The 25649-nt window shown below is 38.6% G+C and overlaps 1 protein-coding gene across 8 annotated transcripts in view; it reads left to right on the forward strand.

Annotated features, from left to right (window-relative positions):
• CRACD (capping protein inhibiting regulator of actin dynamics) overlaps window positions 1-25649 on the forward strand; it is a 256852-nt gene that overhangs the window by 114247 nt on the left and 116956 nt on the right. For 7 of the 8 annotated variants that reach the window (XM_033105791.1, XM_033105797.1, XM_033105789.1 and 4 more), the window contains exon 2: window positions 935-1080. The gene's annotated coding sequence lies outside the window, so the exon portion shown is untranslated. Of the gene's footprint in view, window positions 1-934; window positions 1081-25177; window positions 25473-25649 lie in introns of those variants that run through there. The other variant, XM_033105794.1, reaches the window with a different exon arrangement.

The raw sequence follows: 25649 nt of genomic DNA on the forward strand, positions 1-25649 counted from the left end.
GAACTTCTGTTCAGCTAGACTTCAGGTGATTCTTAGTAATGGTTGTTCTGTAATTTGGTTGTAATTTTGATGTGGTCATGGGAGGATGAAAGCACAGGGTTTACATACTCTACCATCTTGACCAGAAATCCTAAACAGGTTTTTAAAATAATTTTTATCTGGTAATTCTAGTTGTTTTCAGTGGGAAGTTGGTCTGATACAAGCTAGTCCCTCATCGCCAGAATTGGGACTCCTTCTCTGAGCCCACACAGTAAACAACGGCCAGACAACCATTGTCATCCTGAGATTAGAAGTGATTTCTTCCTGTATCATTGCCCCAGAAAGTTGTCTTCTTTTTCTGGACTTTGCAAAGGGCATATTTGAATCTGGGGTTATTACCCAGATATTTCCACTTTCGTTTCAGGTAAAATCTGCAGTCATTATATCATGGTTTTCATTATGAAATATTTAGAAGGGATTTTGTGTGCCCTACCCACAGGGAGGGAGTTCATTAACCTAGTTAACTCTGTGATTGGTATTTGAATAAAAAGGTGCCTTCACTATCTTTAGGGGAGGATGTAGTCTAATGATGACTGCCTTCACTCCTGCTGGGTTGAATTTGTGTCTTCTAGCCCCTTGAGTTTTAGCTAAACTACCATGAAGAATAAATGAGAGAATTCTGTATGTAAGAAGGATGGGAGCCTCAGTATTCATGGATCTAATTCTTTTATTCCCTTCAAAAGTGGAAACAGTTTATAATACATGCTTTTAAGGCCCTACAATTAAATTAGGCTGTGAAATGCAAATTTAATATTGCTAAACCTAATTGGGAAACGTCAGCAAAAAAACTTTTGTACTGACTTCTGCCAAGGAATGGGCAAAAGATTAATTTTGAAGGCATTCATAGAGAGGATTAAAGATATAAAGCTCTTGATGTTTTGTTTTTTCTCAACAGTTCACAATAGCAGTGATTCCCAGACTGTCTCAACAATGCATACCATTTCTTGGCACACTTAACACTGAAGGTGAATTCTCCTTTTTACAAGAAAATTTTGGTGGAGAGCTACCCAACAAGGAAAGGACGTGTGGCTATTAAGATAGGTAAGTCTTTTGTTTAAAGGATGGGGAGGGGAGGGAAGTAGCTTATGGAGAATATACTAAAGAGTATTTCATGTATTGTGAATGGGATAAAAATGGATAGTGTGCATTTCACTAAATATCAAATTAAAAGATCCTTATCACTGATGATCTTCTAATTCTAGATTTAATTCCCTGCTCTCTATTTACCAACTCAGTAAATTGGACAAGTCACTTAAATTCTTTGAGCCCCAGTTCTTTCATCTATAAGAGAAAATTTCATATGAAAATGTTTTGCAAATGGGAGAGTGTAATATAAAAAGTGTAATTATCATGGTTTATTATTTTGTTTATTTTTTGATATTGCTGTTATAAAATTCTATGGAATAGTTAGTGGCCTTGTGTCTCACGGTGGGTTATATTTGTTATAACCATATATATATATCTATTACAGGAAGTTATATAACTACCTATATTCGTTGTTATGACAAGCATTGTATTACGTATTTGAATACAATATTTTGTTTAATCCACACACCAAGGCTTGTAAGGTGGGTGTTATCCAAACCATGACATTTCTCCTTCAGAGATGGGAGTCTCCTGGGAGTCACTTAAAAGAAGATTAAAACCACTCTGGTTTATCCTAATTTGGGAGATTTTATTGGATGGTGGGAATTTGAAGTTTTTAATTTTTGGTAATGTTTTACAATGCACATGTACAGCTTCTGTAATGATAAAATGGTTAATTAGAAATAAATAATGGATTTTTAAAAGTCCTTGTTGAGCGTGTAATATGACTTAGATACTGTTCTAGATGTTTGTTCACATTATTGAGCAAAACAGGTGAAGATCCTTGCTCCCATGGAGTTTATGTTCTAGCATGGAGGAGGACAGATAATAAATAATGCACATAGTAGATAAGTAAATTACTAGGATGGTAGGAGCCAATTAGAAAAAAAAAGAAAAAGTGAGCTGAGTAAGGGGATTTCGGAGTGCTGGGTGAGGTGGGAGTACAAATTGCATTATTAAATGGAGTGGCCAGGGTTGGCCTCTCTGAGGGAGGCAGGAAGTCATGGGTTAATCCTGGGTGGGTCCCAGGCAGAGGAAGCAGCTAATGCAAAGGTCCTAAGGAAGGAACATGGTGGTGGCAGGGTGGGGGTGGTCATGACAGGTACAAAGAGAAGGCCAGTGTTCTGGAGCGCATTGAATGGGAAAGAAAGTATTGGGAGGTGAGTTTGGAGAGGGAGTATTGGCTCCGGAGGAAATAATATCATTTCCTTGTTTTAGATACATAAGAAAAGTTACCTTGTTTTCTTCTTGTGACCTGGTTCATTCTGTGTTTCCTCTGCAATTAAAATGTACACACACACTAAATAAATTACACCTGCACCACTGTATTAGCGTCCTACGGCTGCTGTGACAAAGGACCACAATCTGTATGGCTTAAAATAACAGAAATGGATTGTCTCACAGTTAGTTCTATAGGCTAGAAGTTTAGTCAAGGAAAGGGCAAGCTCCCTCTGAGAAACACGTAGGGAGGAATCCTTCCTTGCCTCTTAACAGCTTCTGGTGGTGACAGCCATCAATCCTTGGCATTCTTTGGTTTGCAGCTACATCACTCCAATCTCGGTTTCTGTTGCCACATGGCATTTCCCTGTGTGTCTGTCTTCACATAGCCGGCTTCCCTCTTATGAGGACACCAGATATATTGGATTAAGGGCCCATCCTTCTCTAGTATGATCTTCCTTTAACCATTACATCTGCAACCATCCTGTAAGTACTGGGGGTTAGGGTTCATTATACCTTTTGAGGGGACACAATTCAACCCATAACAGCCACCTTAAATAATAGACAATAAGTATTACTATTTCCCTCTTCCAAGTGGAAACACAGGCTCAGAACACTTAAATACGTAACTTGTCCAAGGTCAGAGTCAGTGGCAGAAAGGCCAGGTCGGTGAGATTTTACCATGCCCCTTATGCAACACAGCGGCAGGGACTTCAGGACAGAGACGACAGGGAATTGCCCGGCTCAGGACAGGAATTGCACACGTACAACATCACAGTCCCGTCCGTACTGTTTAACCCCAACGTAGCTCAAAACTGACGCTCCCTCTCAGCAATCCTATCAAAGGGAAAATAGATGCTCCCTCTGTAACCCGCTCCCCATTTTGCATTTCATTCCATCGCATGACAAACATAGGAAACAGATCCTTTTTCCCTCCCTTAGGAATGTTTCCAGAAATAATACTGCAATGTCGGTGTCGTGTGAACATTATGTGACAGGACCACATGTTTTTTTCTCACACAACATAGGGGAAAAAATATGGCTCTCTCAGTCATTTGGCGTATTGCAATAGGATTAGAGGATTTTGAAAGCATTGAATACATTTTGTCTTCTCATTATATTTAATAAATTCCTTCTTATTATGAAGCTTGTGTATCCTTTGTGAGCTTGAAATCAACACTGGAGCTTTATTTTAGACTTAGTCTTGAGGGATACACCTGAGAAAAGGAAGGGCACACCAAAACATAACTGAACACTTTTCCGTGAGTCAGTGAAGCATGACGTCACTGATCCCGGGTGAATGTGGATGAAGCCACTAGATGCTGTCGTCCCGGAGGAATGGCTAAATCTCACCAAGGAAAGCAAATGCTCAAAGCTGAGCGTTAAGTAAGTCTGGGAGGTGAGACAAAATCATGGTTGGAAAAATGTCAGAAGGTCAAAAGTAGAAAGATCAGATCTATATCAAGTAGTGTGTGAGACAAATTGAATGGTTCTAAAAATTGGGTGAGGGTTTCAGAGGAATTTGTCCATGGCCCTGACTGCACATTATGGCGTTTAGAGGGGGAAGGTGTTGGGTAAGACTGGGCAGTTCCCTACCAGCTTTTCCTAAATATGGTTGTTAGCCATTTGTTGTTGTTGTTGTTGTTACATAGTCTTGTAGTTTATTTTCAAGGCCTCTTCTCTTTATCTCTGTTCTCAATATGTTTTTATTTCCCCTTAAGTTCTTGGGCTTCTCTTTCCACTTAACAGCTAACCGCTTTGGATCTGTGTGTTGAAGCATATGTTCTTCTTCATATCAAAAGGAAGGAAAATAAGCTGCCTCTCTTCCAAAGATGCTTCTACTCTTTGTTAAAATCTATTTTCTTTGATCCTGAAAGTGTGTGGAAAGAGCAAGGTCTTTATATTTTTCGACTGAATTGAAATGACCAATAGTCGTTATCTGATGTCAGCACCACAGAAGACCACGCCCTAGAACTCGGCTGGATCCCCCAGGGTGCCAGGGGGCTCAGAGTCTAGGAAACACAGGTGCACCCCATTGACTTCTGATTATCTAGCTGGCACTTTGCAACTGCAGATAAGCAGTTGCTGTTGCTGCTGATTGTGACGCACCAAGCAAGTCAGAGGCCATTGGTTTGAATTACTTCCCTGCTACAGATGTTCTGGGAAAATACTGGGCTTTTCACAAGAAAGGTCAAAAGGCCTTTAGAATTTAGAGACCTATTTAATCCCTCTTAACACTGTGGATTAGGAATAAAATCTTCCTTATTTCCCGATAGTGGTAGATTGTTGAGCAACAAGAGGTAGTGAGGCCTTTAGTTAGAAAACACTTCATTATAAATTTTTTTTTTTAATTCAGGAAAAAGTCACATAACATGAAATTGACCATTTTAAAGTTGAGCAATTCTGTGGCATTTAGTGCATTCACAGTGTTGTACAATCACCACCTAAATCTCATCCTGAAACATGTTTATCACCCCAAAATAAAACAGCATACCCATTAAGCAGGTACTCCCCACTTCTCCTTTCCCTCAACCCTGGGAACCACCATTCTGCTTTCTGTCTCTATGGATGTACCTATTCATATAAATGAATAGCTATTTCATATAAATGAAATCAAATACTGTGTGACTCTCTGTGTTTGGTAAGACAATTTATTTTTAATTACAAGTCATGTATGTTTTCAGTCTTCTCTTATCATTACTCTGGGAGAGCTGGGGTGCTGTGGGAGCGTTAACATCTCTCTAATTAGAACCTCCAATGAGAAACCCTCTTCAGGATTACATACCTGCTTCACTCTCGTTGCTGTTGGCTTTCTCTTGAGGAGACAAATAGCAGTTTAGAATTGAGTTACTGAATTTGTAAGGATATGAAGAATTTGACTTTACCTTTTTCACTTCTATACTGAGGCTCAAGTCCCTCCAGCACCTTCTCCCCCCACCTCCTATTTATGTCATTGTCTAGTGGTCTGAATACCCATTTATCCCATCATCCAAATGAACCTGTAATTGATATTTTGGCATCGGGGTAGCAAGAGATTATATTGCTAGCCTAAGCAGCAAAGCATAGACTTCCCCTCCCCCACACCCCAGGTTGTTACATGATACCAGCCGTTGAAGATGAAAATTTGAGAAATACTTTATACTCTCATCTCTTGGGGAGGCTCATCATCCTCTCTCCTCCCTTCTCTCCCTGGTGAAATAAAGGCTGCTCAGGGAGGGTTCTGGGATACAGACAGCAGAGGCTTGAAATGAGATTCCTCTCTCCATCTGCCAGATGTAACCCAAGACAAGTTGCACAGATGAAGTTGGCAGAGAAATGGGGAACTGGATGATAAACAAGCTTCTGAGGGGACCAAAATTCTAGTTAAATACTTTTGCAAGAGCTAAAGAACCTGCTGGTCTAATATTGCAAAACCCAAGAATTAAATTGGTGTAGTAGTGCTAGTAGTTTCAACCTGTGCAACCTCCGTAAGTCTCTTTAGACCCCCTGGGAGTGTTATTAACATGCGCTGTAGGGCGACAGTTAAATCCAGGACAAATTATGACTTGTCTCCTTCAAATGGTGGTTATCATGTACTGTGTATTACGTGGTAGGTGTGGTTGAATCGTCAACTATGTGTTCCAAAATATCTCTTCTAGAAGCCTGAAAATAGCACCTTCAGCGTAACTAATGGGTTTGACCACCAAGTAAATAATATGGGACATTTTTGTTGATTCCTCTCCCCTCTCTCCTCCATTCTCCTTTTTCCCTCATCTTTCCCTCCCTCCATTAACATGTATGGAACTTGCTGTGTGCCAGACACTGTCCTAAAAGGTAAGGATATGCAATAAGATCCTGCCATCTAGGGGTTCATGGTCTTTCCCTCCTTCCTGTTTTCTCTCCACGGCATTATGTTCTCCGGCTATCACAGAGAATTGGAGTTGTGTGCTCTCTGACTCCCACAGTAGGAAGTAGCTTCTACAGGCCAGAATCCTTCCTGCCTTTGAGCCATTGGATCTGGCATTGCCCTAGCAGAACTTTATTGAATTAAACTCAGATATGTAAACAGATAACTGGATAAAATGTGATTAGTGATATTTGAGAGAGTTTTGTACAGAGTGCCGGGAAGCAAAAAGGGCAGAGGAAACAACTGCCAAAGGGAGCCAGAGGGCCTCCCGCAGGTGTCACTTGAACTGCCTTGAAAGATGAGAAGGTGTTTGCCAGACAAACAAGGGGGGCACACAATCTCCAGAGGTCACATGTATGTGAAGGTTTCTGGGGAAGGGACCTTTGATTCTCTAAATCCTGCCTTTTCTTTCTTTAATGAAACTTCAGGAAATAACTGCTTAATTGGCCAGCAGCTTTGAATCAAGTTCAGGGGCATCTCTTTCAGAAAGTCATAGCCTTGTTTCTTGTAGGGGCTAAAAGCACCCCTCCTACCCACCCCCCAAATTTTATTGAATTCTTTACCCCTAAAATGCTACCTGTTTTAATCTTCCTTTTCCTGTTAAAATAAATTTTAAAAAAATTATTTCCTTTTCTAAATTGGCTTAAATGGAGCCAAGATTTTATTTTGGAGAGGAGGAAAACTTTTTTTCTCTTCTAGGTTCTTTTGGCTGACCTAATAATTAAATTGACATAAACCAGATTAACAGGAAAAAACAGGTTTCCTACGCACAAGAACCCCACAAAGACATAAAAGGCTCACGCGCAGTCACACAGTGGAGGCTTCTGTGCCATCCTGAGCATAGGAGAAGGGGGTAGGAGCTGGGACTTCAAAGGGGAGGAAAACAGGTCGCAGGAAGATGGGAAGAGCAAATGTTTGGTAAATACATGTTTGCAAGCCACGCAGATAAGTCTTTTTAATACGAAATGTTTTCTCTGGTAATAGTTCTCTTCTTGTTATAGGTCCCCTATCTAAATTATTTTAGGCAGTTAAGGGGGAAGCAAAAAGCTCTTCCCGAGTCTTTTGGGCCTCGATTGTCTTCAGCTCACAATAATCCACATGGCACATTCTGAGGCAACCTGCCTAAACTCTGTCACCTTTCATGATCCTTTCATCCTTTCAACAAGCAAACACTAAATGGCTCCCGCAGAAAATGCGCTGGTCTGGAGCCTAGGCTTACAAAGAACAAACAGTGAGATAGTTTCTGCTCCCAAGGAGACTAAAATTGGCACCAAACAGGAAGCCAACGTCAGCACACAAATGGGCCTCCTTTACTGTTTACTATTAAAGCAAAGTCTTTTGGTTACATCCATGCACACAGAATTGGCACTGAAACTCTTTGAAGTAAATGGCTCTATTTCCGTACTGAAATTCAGAGGTCCAATGAAGAAAACTATACTTACCACTGGTAGATTTACCAGGAAAAGGAAAAAGTATCTCAGTCTAACCTTTATTGGGCACATATTTAAAGAAACCTTAGACAGTCCATTCCATGCAAAAAAACAGCAACAAAAACCCTCCTGAAAGAGCATTTAAGACAGAATTTAAATTTTATATTAAATATTTGGTTATATATACTTACATATTTCCAAACCGTCTATTTATTTATTTGTGATGAATATTGGTGTTTTTGTGGGACTTAATAACTCTCTAGAACCGGAACCCCAATTTAGAATTCTGATTATCACACAGATAAGAATGTGGTTTACTAAGTAAGGCTTGTCTGGCTTTCCTCATCTGAGGACAACTTAGTTCTTGAGTTGGTCAGTGGCTATAACAGGTAAGTTGCTCACCCTGATGTTACCATTTCAGAATGCCCTCCCTCTCTTCTCCTTCTGTGTCTCTTCTGGTCAATAGCTAAGCTGTATGGAAAGGACAAATTCAAATGCCAGCTCCTTCCTAATTCGTTCTCTGACACCTTGCTCCGTGAAATGATTAAATTTTTCCTCCAGACTTCCACAGCAGTTCGTCTCCCCCTGCCCCATGCTCCCATTTCAGATGCACACAGAGAGAACCTAACATTTCTACCTGGTTTACAATTTTTGGTAAATATGTCATGTCCCCTATTAAATGATAATTTACTTGGAGTCAGTAATATTTTCTTTAGGTCTTTATACATCATACTTTCTTCCCTCATCCCAATACCTATCACAAGGTAAAGCCATAATGAACACTCAATAATAGTTCACTGAATGATGTCATTTGATAGAAGTTCAATTTAGATAAGTGTGTCCAGGTATGTCTGTATCCTTTCCAGATGCCATCATCCATAGCATAAATCCATTGTTTCCCAAAGTAGGTTCCATGAGCAATAATTCTGAGGAATGTTAAAAAATAGTCCTTAAAATGTGGATGGTTAAATACTTTGGGGAAATTCTGGTTTAAACAAAATTAAACAGGATTCTTTATTGTAGGTCTTCTCAAATTGCAGGCATTGAGAAGGCAATATAGTGAATAATGCTTCCCCAAATTATTTGACCACCGAAACCTTGATAATTTTTCTCTATTGCTGCTGTAACAAATATAAAGTTAGTGGCTCAAAACAACACAAGCTTGTTATTTTATAGTTCTGGAGGTCGGAAATCTAAAATGAGTCAGCAGGTCTCGGTTCTTTCTGGATACTTGAGGAGAGAATCCCTTTCGTTGCCTGCTCTAGGTTCTAGAGGCCACCTTGGCTTGTGGCCCCTTCCTCCATCTTCAAAGCTAGCAATGTAGCATTTCCCCTTCTCTTTCTCTCTCTCTCCCTCTTCCCCTTCATCTTCTCCTCCCCCCTCTCTCTCCCTCTCCTATTGCCTCTGCTTCTGTCATTACATCTTCTCCTGTGACATCGTTGCCTCCCTCTTCAAAGGTTGACTGTGACTGCATTGGGTCTCTCTGGAAAATCCAGTATAATCTTTTCATCTCAACATTTTTAACTGAATCGAATCTGCAAAGTCTCTTTGGCATGGAAGGTAACATAGTCATCGTTTCCAGGGATTAGAAAGTGGCCAACTCTGGGGGGCCATTATTCTTCTACCTACCCCAGGACATGTGTTCTGCAGCAGCCCAGCAGCAGTTAGGGAAATAAGCCCTTCGTTCCTCGATGGAGCTCGGGGTGGAATACCACAACCACTACTTACAACATTATTTGGAAGGAAAAATGAATTCTAAGTTGTGATGCAAAACCAATTCACATCCTATACACAACCATGGATAAACTGTGAACTCTGTGTAGTAACCTCAGCAATCATAACAATAAAGATCACCAGTGGCTTTCCTGCACGGGAATCTGTGGAACCTCTCTTCTCTCACAGTCCCACATATATAGCCCTTGTTTTCACAGTACATGAGACAAGTAGCGTGATAGAACTACCCGGTAGGACGTTTTTTTCCTGTCAGTTTTTCAAGACCTTTTAAACTATAAATAAATATGAATCTATCATACACGTTGAAAGAAGAGCAAAACTCATCATTTTGTAATGAGTTTTTACTCTTTGTTCAAGAAGGTATACTGTGTTAGCAGTCTTATTTTAATCATATCGTACCTACTGCTCTGTAGATTTCAGTAACATTATCCAGTACTGGAGTCACTATATAAAGCATGAGACAAGTGTTAAAATAGAAACAAAGTATAGGAGGAGGTCAGGAGTGCTGCGAAGACTTATGGGAGGAGGTTGGCTAGAAGGAAGAGGAGAGAAATGAACAAGAGGTGAAATGAAAGCTGGCCAAGGGGTAGAAAAATGACTTAAAATACAGCAGGGTTTTGGGAAAAATGAAAAACATGTATATTGTCCTATGTAGAAGAAATCAAGTCATCTAAAGGAGAGATTTGATTTCAAATAAGTAGAATGAGAAGACTTTTTCCTGGTCTCAAAAAAATAAACTTTATCTTACAAAATAGAAGCATGAGAGAGCTCTGAAATTCCTTAGAGAATTATGATATCAGACATTAAAGGAAAGTGGTATAAGACGGATTAATATCAGCCTCCCTTCCCCTGACACAGACAACAGCAGCTCATGAGACTGGGCGTCCCTCCAGGATAGGGACAACCTGTGGTTGATCTCTGAGTCCCTAACCTGAGCACGTAGTTTGTCATGTTGCCATAATGTTTATTGAACACCAAATAAAATGATTGCAGAGTTAGTCCCTTCCTGCACAAGACAGCACTGATTCATTTGGAAGAAATTATTGAAAAGAAATTGATAAGGCAGGGGTGGTGTATGAGAAGAGAAATATAAAAAGTATGATAAGAAATAGACTATTGAGATGTTCAAAGAACTTGTCTTAAAATTTTCTTCCCAAATTGTTCATTTCACTACAGCATATAATTTTCCACTAAAAAACAAATGCATTATCCTTAGAGAACAACAAAAGTATATTGAGATTCACATGTTGATGTTAAGTAATGAGAATCATTCTTCAACTAAATGGCAAATTGCTGCTTCCTGTCTGCCCACCCCTGTTGCATGACCTCAGGGAATCACTTGCAAATAACCAGATGGGCAAATACTAAATCAAAGAATGCGTATAGGCTACTACGTTTTATTTAGAAGATCTGGAAGAAGAGTTTCTATTTTTCTATTTTTTTTTTTTTTAATATTCCAGTACTAAAGCATTCTCTATTCTGACTCTGTTGAGATTATAAAATTGCTGAAGACAGATTATGATTTATGCTTCTTTTTTTATCCCCAACGTGCATAGTTCGATATTGTAGACTTTATGGGCATTCAGTAAGTAGTTGATGACTTGGATTAAATGGAAAAATATACCAATATGAGCACTATGAAAGTCAGTGTGAGTAGGCATACAATGATTAGAAACACATTCCTGTATACAGTGAATTCTATTGATATATTTTCCCAACTCTTTACTAGCATTACATGATCAGATGGGTGGATTTTAAAAGACAAATTCGAATTCATAGGCAATACTTTGCATTATACAGTGGTGACAGATCCTACAAAAGAAGACGTGTAACTGATTTCAGGCCAATTCAGTAGAGAACAGTTGTAAGTCAGGCCCAGGAAATTGCATTCAAAAGCCATATTGTAACATTCACAGTAACGTGACAGTGGTAATAAAGAAGAAAAAAAAAAGTAGTGAAGCTTCAAAATCTCCAGGTCTTCAGTGAGAATGGGATTTTAGGTTACCACTAACAGAGAAGTTACGCTAAGGAAGCAGCTAAGAGACGAATAAAAGGAATCAAAATTGAATGAAGAATTATTAATCTTATAGCCTATGTTTCAGAGGTAAGCAAAATGAAAAGTGAAAATAGGGGAAACAGGGACAGTTCTCTGAAAGCTGATCGGCTTCCTCCAGTGGTTTGAACCTCTTGGATAAATCTGGCCAAGTCTAACCTGAGAGATGACATTTGTGTTGAGACTGTTAATTGTCATAGCAATAAGTTCAATAACATTAAGAGAAGGATGGAAGTAATCAATTAGGAATTTTTAAAGGAAGAGACTTTTATTGTAATGCTGATAAGAGGTATAAGAAAAGAATTCATTTTCATCTTTCTGTTTGAGGTTTTTTCCATGGGTGATGTGATTCTTTTAAAAGAATAAGACCTTGGAAAGGAACAGGTCGTAAAAAGGATATTTTGAATGTAAGGAAGTACTTCATACTATGATGTAGAAGTAGGGAGGATATACAGCTTGCTTAATATGGTCGCTGTGGCAGGATATGGGCATTCCACGGCGCAGAGGGGAGCATAGTCAGAATATGGCTAAACATGTAGGGGTAAGATGCACAAATACTTCATGGCAAAATGTGGTAAGAAACAGCTGGTGAAAGTTATACCAATTACGAAGATCAAACCCTGAAAGTTTATGGAAATGCAGAGAAGTGAGTGCTTCAGAAATGTTCCTGAAAAAGTACAGGAAAGGTTAAAAAATATGACACTGTGCTTTTAAGACAATTTAGGTGATTAGTTATACCAAGTAAGAAGATGGATGCCAAAGGAACCTATGGCATAACCTAGCAAAGCATATGGAATTTAATGGAAATGTGTTATACCTGGCAAAGCAGGAGGATAAAAATTGACCTGAACATTAAATGTTTTAGCAATTATTTTTGCCTTAATTTGATAATGCAGGATATTTTTTCCCTTATAAACAACGTCTGTAAGAATAAATATCTAGAGAAGTTTGAATTACTTGGAAAATAATGCGGGAGCCAAAGAAAAGATCATCATCGCTATGATGGCGATGATGATGGTGATGTTTTATAAACCTGTTGTGTTATCCTGAAAATATGAGACATTAGACTGTAATAACAGAATACAAATCTTTGGCTAATAGCATTTGCAACAGAAGACATGTGAGAGGGTTGTAAATTTGGCAAGATATATTTTTCTTATGCATAGTTTGGGAATTACGAGTATGTAGTTTCATCCCATATAAACAGTGACTCTATTAATATTAAAAAAGAAAGCATCCCTGAATTAATCCTGCCTTTCGTTTTCAGGTATGTGGAATACAGTCACTTTTCCCCCAGTGCAGGGGTCAGCAGCTTGATGGAGACTGTAATTCAGCGAATGTGCAGTTTTATAGACTGTGAAATACAATAATTTCAATGTTTTATTACAGGTATCACATTGTCTCCTCCATCTCTTCCATTTTATTCCATATTATATGCATCAACATGATGAAAGACAACGTGCTTTCACTGAAGTGGAAGATGGAGGACAGAATTGACAATATGAGGGTGGGGCACATTTCCCCCCATTTTCATCAGCTTTGTGCTCATAGATTGCATGATGTACTTTTTATTTCAGTCACATTTTACAAAATCATGGCCATGGAGGAAATTAAACTTACACAGACTGTCCATACTGAGGTTCTCAGTGCTGATGTTTCAGGTACGGTACAAACTCTGAGTTGCATGTTAAAGAGACAGAAGCCATCTTTTTCCCTGTTGTTTTTAGTGTAAAAAAAAAAAAATACCTGGATTTAACCATAAACGACTTGTACAGTAACCTCCACTGTCAGGGGCACAGCAGAGGCACCCAGAAGTAAGCAAGGCAGAGTAGAGGCAGCTAGAACAGATGTCATTCATCCTCTAACTCAGCAGGGAGCTTCTCAGGCTTTCGCTCCGCACTTAATGATTCTCTCTTTACATTTAATTCTATCATGCTTGATTATCTAATTTCCTATCTCACAAGCACAGGGAGCCTGTGCTAAACTAGAAAGGAGAAGGAATTATGAGAATCACACTCACTGACCCCTAATAAGAAGTGACAGCTAAAAACATGAAAGAAGGGAGAACACTTACTTTATTATTTATTTGTTTGTTTTATGGAAGGGTCAGTGATGCCAGGAAACGTTGATGGTGGTGATGCATGGTGAAGGCCGGAGGTAGTCAGAGTCTGCAAACAAATCTGAGATTGGGGATGCGGTGGGGGGCTCTTGAAATGGTCCAGAACCCAGATCTTCCCACATGCTCCAGTTCACCCCAGAATACTTACTTTAAAATAGGCACAAAAATGTTTTAAGCAGAAGGGCCACTGATTGGGACAGACCGTCCTGTCTACTTCAGTTTCTCAAGATAACATTTGATTGCATCTAAGCTTCGTAGTAGCGTCAAGGACATTTACATTCTATTTACTGTATAATCCATTCTAGAAAAATTTTTCTTCAAAATGCTTTAGTTTTTTAAAATTTTTATCCTGATGGAGATAACACTTAGTTAACCTCATCCTTCAATAATACCATATAAATGAGAATCATCATAATATAATACATTGAATGAACCCTAAAATATATCTATTTTTATTACTAGTGATCAGAACATTTTGATTTTAAACTCTATTTCAATTTCTTTTTTCAAATTTCCTTCACATGAGTTACATGGAAACTACCAATGACTGGGTTTAACCCACCTTTCTTGGCAGAGATAAAAAGGATATGTGTACACTAGTTCATTCTTGCTGATCAATTTCCAGGTGTTATATGCCTTTTTTTTTTTTAATCCCAAGAAGTTTCTCTTCTTTTCAAAAAAATTGTAGGTTGAAATAGCATATTTGGACGTTTTATACTTTTCAGGAAAGTAGATATCAAAATTAGGGTATATGAGAACTTTGGAAGACATTCTGCATTATGTCTGCAATAAATTTCTCTTCCTCTGTCCTTACCTGTTTCTTACCAACACACACCCTTGGGTCAATATGACTTTATAGTATGTTTGTGAAAGCCTGGCCCAGAATAATTTATGTGACTCATACTCTGAAGGATTTACTACATCTCTAGGGAGGTGACAAAGTCTATTAGGTCTTCATATTTCCTTATTGTATAGGGAGAACTTTTGATTTCTTTTATTTTTTAGGAAATGTATTTTATTTTTCTTGATTAGATGATTCCCTTGACTACATTATTTCTTATCTTTCCTCATTGGAAATCACAAATTTACTTTGTGTGATTCATCTACACAATTCTACAGTTATTTGTTGTCATTTGAGGTATAAAGGAGTTAATTCCTCAAGTTTCTTTTATTTAAACCCCAAGTAAACCATATTCCATTCTGGGGTTAGAAAAAAGAGTGTATATACTGCCGTATATATAACGGCAGTATACCTGCCGTATAGTATAAGCTTTCATTTCTTTGAGACGTGAGAAGTTGTGTAGCTCACTGACCGTGAACATCAAAAGAAGATAGAAGATACTCTCTCCTGGGGATTTTTTTATCATAAGTCTTTGACATTAGCGTTGATTCTAGCATTTACTTGGGGAAGAAACAGACCCATAATGACCTCATCCCTATTCTCCTTTAATACAGCAAGATAATTTCTGTCTGTTCCGTGGATGCTATAGGTGGTAGTATTTTGAACTGAAATAGGAAGAAAGAGAAAGAGAAAGGAAAGGAAGGAAAAAAAGGGAAAAAGGAAAAGGAGAACTGCTTAGTATCTATGAATAAGTGATATGTAAAACCTTCATAAACAGAGCTCTCTACTTATGATTCTACTGATTCTCTACTTATGATAAATTTTTATTATCTACTGTATCCCAGGCACTGTGTGCTAATGTCACTCACAAGTATCATTTTTCTTAGAGCCATGACCATGTTCTTTTAATGGCCACAATATAGAAAAAAAAATTTGTGCTTTCCCAATGCTGACTTTGAATGGAAGATTTGTGCCCTTAAAGTTGAAGGGGAAAATAAATGGTATAGAAAAAATAATCTACTTTAAAATGAGACCAAAGTATTAACCTTAGGGTACCAGCTTTTGTCTTGGTGTTTGGTGATTCAAATTTAGTATAATCTGAGCAGCCATAGAGCACTTAGTTTCAGTCAAAAATTTCCTATGTTTTTCATTCATCAAATGGGTTCCCTTGTATTATATCAGCTTCTGGATTTTTGTTTGTGTTTTGCTGGGCTCCTTCTCAACTTTTCCAGAGCAGGGTGGCATTTTGGGGAGATCAGCCCCCACAGCTTGACGGATAGCAGGCAAGACAAATCCTAAAGAGAGTTGTGTCCAGTCACAGACGCTCCCCCTATGTTACATGGGAAGATGATCTGAAAAATCAGCCACTTGCATGATATATAGCACACAGAACTATCAAGGCAGCAAACTAAAAGCAGAAAAAATGCTGAAATTTTGTGGCAAATACTGCGTTAGTCTTTTTCATGCTTTTATTAGTACATTAATTTAGGTGTAAGAAACAGGCTTGGTTAGAGACCCTAACGTTTCTTTATGCTCTTCCTTTGAAGTCTTAACAATTTTGATGTGACTTATGCCTCACTCCCTAAGAACTTCTCAAGTTTCCTTCCAGAAAGAAGTGTTCTGTCCCCTGAGCTTCCAAGGACAGATTTCACATCACTGAAAGTTGTTTTAAACTTCTGACTTGTAGGATCCCAAGTTGGAGGTAGTGGCTCTTTCTGTAGACCAGACCGCCACAATGCAAAAATAGTCTTTTCTTCCCATTTATCATTTGGGAATTAAAATGGATTTTATTTTTATTATTTCAAAGAGTAAACTTTAAAACATTCAGGAGTATAATTTTACCAAATTCATTATAGCAAAACAGTTTTACTAATATCTTGATGATTACTCTTGTTTAGCATCCTAGATGCAATATTCGTTGCAAGTTCTCCCTTTCCTTTTGGCTTAGCACACAAGTAGAAAATTGTAAAAGAATAGCCCACCCTCAACTCTCATCCATTACATTACACTAATGATAAATGGAACTAATTTATTCTCTGTGGGTTTTTAAATAACCTAGAACAGTTTTTTTCTATGAAATAGTTCTACACAAGAAAGTTTTCATTAATTATCAGCTGGGACCCCAGAACTAAGCCAGAATAGAAGGAGAAGGAATGGGTATCTCTTCTAATATTAGCACTGTTAATTGTAATAAGCATAGTGAGAGCATAGATCATTCTACACAGAGTCTGTAAGTTGTTCAAGGTAAAAGTTACCCAGAAGTATCACTCATTTCACTGATACTTTAAGAAGCCATTTTCAACTACTCATCAGATATCACTGCCAAAACAAGGGGTTGCGAACTGGCTTGTCATGCTGTAGCTTTTATGTACTCCACTGCGTTTCAAAATTTGCAACATAAAATTAATGGAAAATTAACAAAGAATGAACTAGTTGGTTTTTTTTTAAATACACTTTATTTTTTTTAGAACAGTTTTAGGTTCACTGCAAAATTGAGAAGAAAATACAGTTTCAATTTACTTCTTGCCCCCACAGTGTACTACTTTAACTTAAAATTTTTACTTTTATAAAAATAACTTTATTGAGATATAATGCACATATCATAAAATTACCATTTTAAAGTGTACAAATCTGTGATTTTTTAAATATGTTCATGGAATTATGCAACCATCACAATTGTGTAATTTCAGAATTAAAATTTACTTTTATATGACAAAATTAAAATACCATAGAGAGAATTTAAACAAAAGAAGAAAAAATATCTCCCAAATTCACCATTCTAACCAAACTCTTGTCATTTTTCTGTGTGTATTTCATATTAGTCTTTTTTAAATATCCAGATAATTTTACAAATAATGATGAGAATATTCTATGCAATTATTTAAAAATTGTCTAGTGACAGTTGATGGCTCTGTCTCTTTAAGGCTGCTCACAGTGTGATGGGGTGTGCTGTGCTTCTTACTGCTGTGTGTACACATGAAATTATTCAAGTGAAGAGAATAACTTCATGGCTACGTATGCTGTGGTGTGGTGCTTTCTATTAAGCCATCTCTCTGGGTATTCAGCATTCCAGAGCACTGTTACAGATTTAGATTTTGGGTCATTAGTAATAGATAGATGTTTTTTATTCCCTTGTGCTATGGTGTGAAAACATTAAAAGCTTAAATTCACTAATAAAGCTGGTATTTCCTTAGACGATGCTGTCTCCTCTAAGTAAGGGCACACTTAGCACTGGGCATTTTGAAGGAGTGATTGCAACTGGCATCAGTGAGAGGGACTGAGCAATGAGATGTAAGAGTGAATGAGGGAAAGACCGTCAGTGGAAACTGAAACAATGGATCTGTACACATTTACAGAAGTTTCACAAAGGACCAAAACATATGTGAAAAGATGCTTTGCGGATGTGAATGAAAACACTTTTTCTATAATGAGATTAAGAATGATTAAAAAATTGATAATGTTAAGTGCAATAAAGGATGTGGGAAATGAGGTACTCATATTTTATGAAAGTGTACTTGATGAACCTTTTAAGAGGGTAATTTGATGGCATTTATTAAGATTTAAAATGTCTATCCTCTTTAATTGAAAAAATAACACTGAAGAATTTTAGAAGTGATGTGGTAGCATTGTAAATAAAAAATACATGTGCAAAGATATTCATTGAAGCCATGTTTGCAATAGCAAGAAATTGGAAACAATCTATTGCTCAGCAATAGGAAAATTGGCTAAGTAAATCATGTTCAGAAAATCCTTCAAAAGGACAAGGTCGTATATGAAGGTGTGACTATTAAGTTTGCAAACTTGTTGCAATGATGTTGCTAACCTTTTTTGATATCAGAGGGATTATTCATTATGAATTTGTACCAACTAGACAAATAGTTAACTAAGTTTACTATTTGGAAGTGCTGAAAACGTTGTGTGAAAAAGTTGGACAACCTGAACTTTTTGCCAATAATTCATGGCTCTTGCATCATGACAATGCACCAGCTTACACGGCACTGTCCGTGAGGGAGTTTTTAGTCAGTAAACAAATAACTGTATTGAAACACCCTTCCTACTCACGTGGTCTGGCCCCCAGTGGCTTCTTTCTTAACTTAAAGATAAAGGAAATATTGAAAGGAAGACATTTTGATGATATTCAGGACATCAAGGGTAATATGACTATAGCTCTGATGGCCATTCCAGAAAACAAGTTCCAAAATTGCTTTGATGGGTGGACTAGGTGCTGGCGTCAGTGCATAGCTTCCCAAGGGGAGTACTTTGAAGGTGACCATAGTGATATTCAACAGTGAAGTATGTAGTACTATTTTTCTAAGATGAATTCACAAACGTAATTTTCAGACCTTATATATACTCTTCAGTGCAGATGTACATGATACACTTTTATGTGAAAAGTGGAAATATTATAATCCCCTTTTAATTTAAAAAGAATGTATTTGTAGATAAGTCTGTGTGCAGGAAAACTGGGGTTGGGAGACATTTTACTTTTTATTTTATATGATTTATTCAATTGATTGGATTATGAATGATTTCTACTGCCCCCTCCCCCCGTGCTTTTCAAAGCCGAAATTTGAATAATTAAGTGACATTCTTAAGACTTTCAGAGATGAAAGAATACAACAATTTGAGCTAGGCTGTCAAATATTGCCAAGTAGAACCGTTAAGAAACCAACTTGAATGAATAGGTAAAAATTACTTCTAATTAGTATTTTGGCAGTTTATATGGAAAAAGATATTTCTTAAGTATGTGGAAATACTTTTTACTCAGGTTAAATCTTTTGAAATAATTTTTATTTTTTCTAATCATAAAAGTAAAATATCATTATACAACATTTTGAAAAATAAGACTATAAAGAAGATAAAAATTACCTATAATTCCATTACCTAGAGATCTGGAAGGCTAAGTCTTAAAACCTCATTTCTGCCATCAATTTAAAATTTCAAAAAGATTTTATCTTCACGATGATAGTACATTTCACCTTAGTCACTTGTCTAATTGCTGAATTAGTGGGGGAATACATAGAATCTTAATGAAGTTTCCTGCATGTTTCCTATCAAAAATTAGCTTTGATAATATTGCGCATTATAATAAGAATTAAAAGAGAAGGATAGAAATGCTGAAAGGTGAAAAGAAGGAGGTAGGTCAGACAAGTATGACAATAAAATCCTAAAATTTCACATTACTGAGGAGGGAGTAAAAGTGTCTGTGACCAAACCAGCCAATAAAGAAATTTCTCTTTGCTCCCCTCCTGCTGCCTTGTGCTGGCAGCCTGCCAATAATCATGGAAGGGCTGGTGACAATGAAAAGGACCATCACTGACCTGGAGTCTTGTGTTATTTGGTACCTGGAGAACAATTCCCCGAGGGACTCAGATCCTCACAATATACTCTTAGTTACAGGAGGAGCAATTGGATTACAAAGTTAACCACCCCGGCAGTACAACTTACGTCTTCCCTTTTCCATAGCAGGCCCTGGGTGCTCTATCATCATTGATTCTTAGATTACAGGCGGGTCTGGTCTGTAGCTTTTTGAGGTTCCTTCCTCTCTTCACCCCCAAGTCCAGAATTGCATGTTGAACTGTACTCCCAGAGGCTGCAGTATTGAGTAGTTTCTAACTCCTTAGCACTTTACTATGCCGTCTTCACCTTAGTGCATAGCTACAGAATTTGCAGGGTCCAGTGCAAAGTGAAACTGTGGGGCCCCTTGTTCAAAAATTAAGAATTTTAAGAGTACAAACAAAGCATTAAAACAAGTATGGGCCCCTCGGGACTGCACATGTTGCATGCCCCGCCGCACCTCCAGACCAGAGGTATCCGATTCCTGAGAGGGCACGTAGATAGTACACCAATTCTCCGGCTTTCCTTTTTTTTTAATTTCATCTGGTACCTACCTCTATATGGGGTTACTGGCATTCTAATCCATGGGACAAAACTGTTCTTTGAGCATGAGGCACAGGTATTGTAGGGAAAGCAAAAAATTATTTTTCCTACTACCCTCCTAGTGCCCTATAAATTGGGCTGACAAGATAAGCAAGAGAAAAACAAACAGAATTCTATTAACATGTGCATTGTGCTTACATGGGAGTCCCCAGAGATAACTAACTCCAAGAGGTGGTTAGAACTTTGGCTTATATAGCATCTTAGCAAAAGAACAATTAATTTTTAGGGAAGAAGACAGAGAATGGACTGTGAGTTTCTAGGGGCAGCAAATTGTCGGAAGGCAACTATATGAGGAACCCAATGGAAGATAAGAGCTAGTTGCTCAGGTTTGTTATATAGATTCTTCTGGTGCCATCTCCAGGCTGATGAGGTTCTAAACTTGTCTCTGGTGGTTAACTTTTGTCCTTTCTAGGAGAGAGGGAGTAGGGGACATCTTTGTAAATTTATGTCCTGCTTTTAGGCAAATAGGAAGAGGGCAGAAGGCTCTTGTAGCTGCTGCTTCTCAGTTGCCTTCAGCTCAAAATAATCCTTATGCTAAAGCGGCATGTTCTGGAGTGGCATTTTCTGCTATCCTACAGTGTCCTCTTCTCTGGGCACATGCAGCCCCGTGTGGCCATGACTTGAAACCTTGTGCATAATCAAAAAAGACTCCCCTTCCTTCAGGCCCTATGCTGAAGCACCTAGTCTGGCACTTGGTGAGTGGCAGGCAAGCTGGATTTCATTCGCCGCTAGCATGCGTGGCTAGGCATCCTAATGTAGAGAACAGCCTGCAAAATCCTGCACAGTCATCTTGCCTAAGGGACAACCTGGCTGCTCTCTTGCCACAGAGTGGCAAGATCGTTAAGCTAGAAAGTCCCTTCTCCTTCATAGTTCCCACATGACAACCCAAATCCCTTGATCTGGGGTCCTCGAGTACCTAGGCTTTCCCCTGGTTTGCACTCCAGGCTTTAGCTCTTTGCCCTAAAGTTAGTTGGTTGTTTTTGCTCACTTATTTTTTACATTCCTTTTCATGTGACGAAAAAGAGTCTATTATTGGGACGTGGCAATCCAGCTACCTGGCTTCACTGAATGAGTTTTAGTAGCAGACAGACCCGTTTAGTAGCAGACAGATCCATTAGACTCTTCTTCCATCTTTCTAAGTCGTACAATGATACATGCTTCAACTCGAAAAGGAATTAATGAAATACAAAAAGAGAAACATGAATTATTATAATCTTTATAGTTTTTTGTAATTCCTGGCTAGCTTTGAGAATAAAGCCAGGGAAATGTGAAGAGTGAGGTAAGAAGAAAAGAGCAAGCAAAGTCAGATTCTTGAGAGGCTTTTATAACTGGGCTCTGACATTAAAAATTAAAAGGACATCAGATTTCCTTCCTTTTTCACACCCACCAAAAATAAATAATGTACACACCCAGAAGCAATTACGGGAGATGGAATTCTGTTTGTATTGCTCTTTTAAAGCTCCTCGTATATTCCTACCATGAAATGATATTGGGATAGCAAAGAGCCAAGCTGAGTGGCCAGCTACCTGTGCGCCTCGCCTGGGAATCTGATGGCAGTATTTCGGAGGAGTGGATAGAGGCAGGACAGGGACTGTGGGAATGTACTTGAAAAAACCTGAAATCATCCAAAACTGACTACTAAGCCTCCATGAACTTCTCTAAGCTCTCTTATAACCAATTTAAATGTTCTTTTGTGTGTGAATATGCAACCGTGTGTGTGCATGCGCGCGGACTCCCTTGTTGGGGAGAGGGCTAGAAATGAAAGCTCCAGGACTCATGATAGAAAAAAAACAAAAACACGTTCTTTTATTTACTTGCTTAGATCCTCAGATTTGTTTGCCATTTTTGATGGCAAATATTCTGGCTCTATGGTTTTGAAGCACTTCAGTACTCTGGTGGCTCAGGATTGTTGTACCTATAAACTTAGAGATATTCTATGTGAACAGATTTATAAACAAAGATATATGATATGCATGCCCCTGTGTTTGCTCATCTTTTCTCTAGACAAATCCAGAATTTATAGGAATATGAGATTTTTGCTATTTTTGATTTTTATTTGGAAACTAACTTTTATTCTTCCATATTGCTTCATTCCTGATAAAAGCATTGAATCTCTAGTTTAACATAAATTAATATGTACTTAATTTACTAGTTTGGATACAAGCTTCACCATGCAGCGCAGAGCCCCAAGTAATTGTAAGTTAAATATGGTAGAGATTTATTTCTCTGTCTTGTGAATGCTCAGGGTTAGATGGTTCAGGAAGAGTATAGTGGTGGCTCTCCTCCATAAGGACATCCGGGACTTAAGTTCCTTCTCCTTGTTGCTTGGTCCTCCCTAGTACGTGTTTGAGAAGTCTTGCTACCATGTCCATGTGCAAGGCACCAGGATGGAGGAAAGTGAAGCAAAACGACACATGCCTTTCCTTTAAACACACATCCTGGAAATTGCCTATATCCCAAGAGCCAGAAGTTACCCACAGACTCTTTAGTGGATGGCCAGGTACCCTGATGAAAATCATGGAGTTTAACATCATTGAGGAAAGGGAGAATGGCTACCAGGGCACATCTGTCAGTCTCCGTCGTATCTTTAAAGTCATATTCTGCTCATTATATATTGAACCCGGATCACTAACTCTTGTATGACATAATTAGCTTATTAAGAAGTTAGACACAAAAATCGGACTTTAATTGCAAATGGCTTCTGTTGTCACAAGGAGGTTGTGATCACTTGCCAGTGGCTACCTGTGGTCCTATGTTAGGAGGGACTGTAGGGCTGTACTTGCACTGAGCAGGAAAACAATTACAGGATCAATCAGCGATACCTGCCCTGGGCGCAGGATGGGAGAATAATGTCCTGTACCTGCTATCTTTAGTCTTAATTCAGAGATCAACTTCCATAAAGTCATAGATTTTATCATTGCCCTCACTATTAGAGATACTTTCTTTTTTCCCCAGTGATTCATTTCACTGCCACTAAATAAGGGTTTAAATTGGGGCATGGGTTGGGGATTTATATTTAATGGAAATACCAAAGAATTTCAGAAGTTCAGTCTGTGTTTTATACACTACAGTAAAGCCTTTGACTGTCAGTCATGAAAAGTCATGGCTTGCTCTGAAAGAAACAGACATGCTTCAGTACTTGGTTGTCCTGATGTGTAACCTGTATTGTGGACAGGAAGCCACTGTCGGGACAGAATATGGAAAGACAGAATGGTTTCCTATAGGCAATGACATCAGACAGGGTGCGTGTTATCGCCATATTTGTTCCATCTTAGCTGGGGTAGACTCAGAGGAAGGAGGAGGGAAAGTTGGTGGAAGAAATATCAGTAACTTAAGATATGCAGATGACACCATCTTACTGGCAGAAAGTAGCCATAATTTGAAATGACTTCTGATGAAAGTGAAAGAGGAGAGTGCCAAAGCAGGGCTGCATTTGAGCATCAAGAAGACAAAAATCGTGACTATAGGAGAAATACACAGCTTTAACGTAGACAACGAAGACATTGAAATTGTTGAAGATTTTGCTTGCCTTATTTTAGTCATCAATTCAAGTGGAGACTGTAGCCAAGAAATCAAGAGAAGGCTGAGACTCCGAAGGGCAGCAATGGAGGAGTTGGGAAAGATCACTAAGAGCAAAGATGTGTCATTAGAGACTAAAGCTAAGATCACCCATAACCTCGTAGTCACAATACTATGTACAGATGTGAAAGCTGGACAGTGAAGAAGGCTGATAGGAGAAAAACGTCGATTCATTTGAAGTATGGTGTTGGAGGAGATCACTACAGATACCATGGACTGCCAGGAAAATGAACAAGTGGGTCTCAGAGCAAATTAAGCCTGAAACATCGCTGGAGGCAAAAAAGGACAAATCTGAAGCTGTCCCACTTGGGCCCCGTCATAAGAAGTCGGGTTTCTTTGGAAAACACAATAACGCAGGGAAAATAGAAGGCGGCAGGAAAAGAGGAAGACCAAATGTGAGATGGATGGACTCCATGAAGAAGCCGTAGGCCTGAGTCTCCAGGAGCTGAGTGGGGCTGTTGAGGTCATGACAGTGTGGACATCACTCATTCAGAGTCCCCAAGAGTTGGAACCTGCTCCATAGCATGTAACACACATAGTGGAAAGGAATGTTTAATTGAATGACCAATTGAAATAAATTATTAGAACAGTCAGGTAAACCTGAAGGCACTAAGAAAGCCACCATTAGGTGATCATTCACGGAAGAAAGGCTGGAAAACACATTGGGAAGAATGACCTAATTTTCTCCTTGCGCTGAACTTGTTTATATGATTGAAGTAGTAGTTTAAAATACTGTATATGTACTGCTTTGTTTTGCTTTATCTTTCTATGTCTTATCTCTTTATTTATGAGCTCTTGAGAAACAAGTCTACATGTGACAGCTCTCTTTGTCCCTGACGGTCTCTAGCACTTCTTACACAAAGAGACCATGCCATAGATATTTGTTGATTGCTGGATTAAAACCATGCATGGTGATTCTAGTTTTTTGTTTGTTTTTTTGTTTGTTTTTAATTCAAGGAGTTTGCTCACCACATCTGCATTACTATCCTCAATTTATTTTTTGGACGCTGAGGTTGGAGGTGACTGAGTGAGTTGTGGATTCTTCCGGTGGTTCTGAGTGCATTATTGATGAGTAGCAGAATTGACTAGCATCAATGTCAGCTGAGGGTTTTCCTCCTCTCTTTTTCCTTGTTGTGTAGGTAGGAGAAGTGAAGGACAATTTTCAGGCCTCTCCAAGAGCTGCATGATAAATAATTTCTGGATAAATTAATATCCTCCTCTAGATGAGAGCACAGCAAGGAGCCAGATTTGGCTGTCCTGATTTTGCTTTCCTTGTTCAGCCCAGTGGCGGGCGTCGCTCTTGCTCTTGGTTCGGGTCCCAGCCCCGCCCTGGCTGGTCTGTAACTGTGGGTGAGTCACGGCCACCTTGCTGGCCCTCCTTTTTCCAATTGTAAAAGAGAGATGAGTTGCCAAAAGATGATGTCTTCAGGTGCCTCCGACTTCTGGAATGAAAGACCCTCTGGACACACAAAGCGTTTTTGTTGCAATAAAATGGGCTCTTCGAATAACTAACTCCTCTTCTCCCCTCAATCATATTTCCTGCTGAGGTAAGTAATGTGGATTGGCTTTTTTTTTTCCTCCCCTTCAGCTTTTAGTTCTTTTTCTGTACGTCTGGCCTTGTAAATGTGGTGCATAAATGCTATAATTATAACCCTTTTTGACAGCTCTATAATTTAATTGTAATTCACTCTGAGCATCTTTTTAAGACAATGATGTGTATTGAG

The sequence above is a fragment of the Rhinolophus ferrumequinum genome, chromosome 5 (assembly GCF_004115265.2).
Source record: "Rhinolophus ferrumequinum isolate MPI-CBG mRhiFer1 chromosome 5, mRhiFer1_v1.p, whole genome shotgun sequence".
NCBI lineage: Eukaryota > Metazoa > Chordata > Mammalia > Chiroptera > Rhinolophidae > Rhinolophus > Rhinolophus ferrumequinum.